The 2,500-nt window shown below is 45.0% G+C and overlaps 3 non-coding genes across 3 annotated transcripts; all 3 read right to left on the bottom strand.

Moving 5' to 3' along the window:
• Window positions 1-384: 384 nt before the first annotated feature.
• Trnap-ugg (transfer RNA proline (anticodon UGG)) lies at window positions 385-456 on the bottom strand. Its single transcript has one exon. It is a non-coding gene; the product is annotated as a tRNA-Pro (tRNA).
• A 623-nt stretch (window positions 457-1,079) lies between these two features.
• On the bottom strand, window positions 1,080-1,151 carry Trnap-ugg (transfer RNA proline (anticodon UGG)). The gene has a single exon. It is a non-coding gene; the product is annotated as a tRNA-Pro (tRNA).
• A 252-nt stretch (window positions 1,152-1,403) lies between these two features.
• Window positions 1,404-1,475, bottom strand: Trnap-agg (transfer RNA proline (anticodon AGG)). Its single transcript has one exon. It is a non-coding gene; the product is annotated as a tRNA-Pro (tRNA).
• Window positions 1,476-2,500: the final 1,025 nt, after the last annotated feature.

Here is a 2,500-nt window from a genome sequence, read left to right as displayed (position 1 = left end):
ATACACCACGACCCTCGTTTCGATTCCCCATCTATGTTAAAACACTTAGTCAAAACTTGACTAAATGTAAAAAGACAGAGATACAGAAGGAAAGAAAGACAAACAGAAAGGAATAAACAAACAAACAAACACACACACACACACACACACACACAAAACCAAAAAAACCGAACAAACAAACAAACAAACAAACAAACATACAAACAGAAAAACAGACAAACCAACTACCCAAAATCAAGCAACCCCCGAAAGCAGCGTATGGCTGCCTGAATGGCGGTGTACAAAACGGTCATACACGTAAAAACCCATTCGTGTAAAAGCATGAGTGAACGTGGGAGTTTCAGCCCATGAACGAATAAGAAGAAAAAGGTAAAAATTATTGACGGGCTCGTCCGGGATTTGAACCCGGGACCTCTCGCACCCAAAGCGAGAATCATACCCCTAGACCAACGAGCCGCTCTAAACACCGAAGGGAAATTACACCTCACATTTACCTGTTACCCTGTTACGCAATGCTGTGTGAACAGTTGCTGACAGAAATTTACCTGCGCTGCGTTCTGAAACGAGGTTTTAACCACAGGCACATGACTTCGGGGTATGAGGAGGGGTGGGGGTGGTAGGCTATGGAATATTGGTCTGGTGGGGGATGGGGGATGGGTGTGTGGGGTCCTTTAGTGTTTGCCTTTTGCCTAATTATTAGACAAAAGTTTGTGCTCATCCTCGCTCCCCCCACCCTCCAACCCCATAACTAGAAAAAAGAAGAAAAAGGTACAAATTAGCGACGGGCTCGTCCGGGATTTAAACCCGGGACCTCCCAAACCCAAAGCGAGAATCATACCTCTAGATCAACGAGCTATAAAGACAACAGAGAATTTACAAAAATGTACCTCCCCCCCCCACCCCCACCCCTCACCAGACATGTAGCTTTAAAGAATGATATGCAATTGCCTTCTAGTTCAGATGGTAACATAAATGAGCTACAATAAAAGCTTACCACCTCTCTTGAATTTTGTATTAAAAATAATTATCAGTATGAACGTGGTACAAGATGGGCGTGAAAACAATGTTACAAAAAATCAGGGCTCGTCCGGGATTTGAACCCGGGACCTCTCGCACCCAAAGCGAGAATCATACCCCTAGACCAACGAGCCGATGTTTTAACTCGCAAATCATTGACATTTCAACTTGAGTTTGTGTGACACCATGTGCTTTTCTGAACCGAACAACATATGTTGAACCGACAACAACGGCGCGAGCTTGCAGATAAAAAATTATTGATTTTCTACTTGGTTCTTGGCACTGAGCTTACATTAAGCGTAAATGACACGCGTATGTGATAATAAGACGAGACGACGATAATATTTCAATCAAAATCGGAAACAAAAAAGATGTTAAAAATATAAGGGCTCGTCCGGGATTTGAACCCGGGACCTCTCGCACCCTAAGCGAGAATCATACCCCTAGACCAACGAGCCGATGAATACTGAAGCAAATCTTATAAAGTTAACTGCAAAGCTTGGGCTCTCTCCGTGATTTCGTCAGCGAAACAGCGTAGAGTTGTATGTATCTATATATATATCTATATATATACGACTAGTGTCTGTGTGTCTGTGTGTCTGTGTGTCTGTGCGCGATGCACGGCCAAAGTTCTCGATGGATCTGCTTCAAATTTGGTGGGCTTATTCAGAGAGACCCCGGACACAATCTGGTCGATGAGAATTTTCAACACGTGCTCTCAGCGCGCAGCGCTGAACTGATTTTGGTTTTTCTCTGGATCCATTTCCAGTAACTCTTCCTTATCTTCTCCAGTGTTTTCAGCGTTTACCTCCCTTCCTTAGTGTGGCGTCAATCCATATTCCCGTTTCTATTTTTAGAAGGTCACTGTCGACAACGCTCAATCCATATTCCCGTTATACTATTTTTAGAAGGTCACTACTCTTCTCCAGTGTTTTGCGCGTTTATCTCCCTTCTTTCGTGCGGTGCGCCGGCAAAGCCGGCGTACACCCGGCAAAGCCGGGTCCCCGGCGCAGCCGGGTATTTGGCTCGACTTCTTCCCGGCGAAGCCGTACCCGGCGAAGCGGTACGTATTCATCTAGTCTATATATATATACGACTTGCGTCTGTCTGTGTGTTGGCGATGCACGGCCAAAGTTCTCGATTGATCTGCTTCAAATTTGGTGGGCATATTCAGGTAGACCCCGGACACAACCTGGTTGATGAGAATTTTCAACACGTGCTCTCAGCGCGCACCGCTGAACCGATTTTGGTTTTTCTGTAGATCCACTACATCCATTCCCAGTAACTCTTCCTTATCTTCTCCAGTGTTTTGCGCGTTTATCTCCTTTCCTTCGTGTGGCGTCAATCCATATTCCCGTTACTATTTTTAGAAGGTCACTGCACTGTCCAGAACGCGGCTTTCCTTGCATGTACCCGTAAGTTGTCCTCACTGTAAAAGTGCAAAGGTCGAATCTATTTATCGAAAAATCCACTGTCATCTATC

This window comes from Littorina saxatilis, linkage group LG2, assembly GCF_037325665.1.
Source record: "Littorina saxatilis isolate snail1 linkage group LG2, US_GU_Lsax_2.0, whole genome shotgun sequence".
NCBI lineage: Eukaryota > Metazoa > Mollusca > Gastropoda > Littorinimorpha > Littorinidae > Littorina > Littorina saxatilis.
This window is presented reverse-complemented; position numbering and strand designations above follow the sequence as displayed.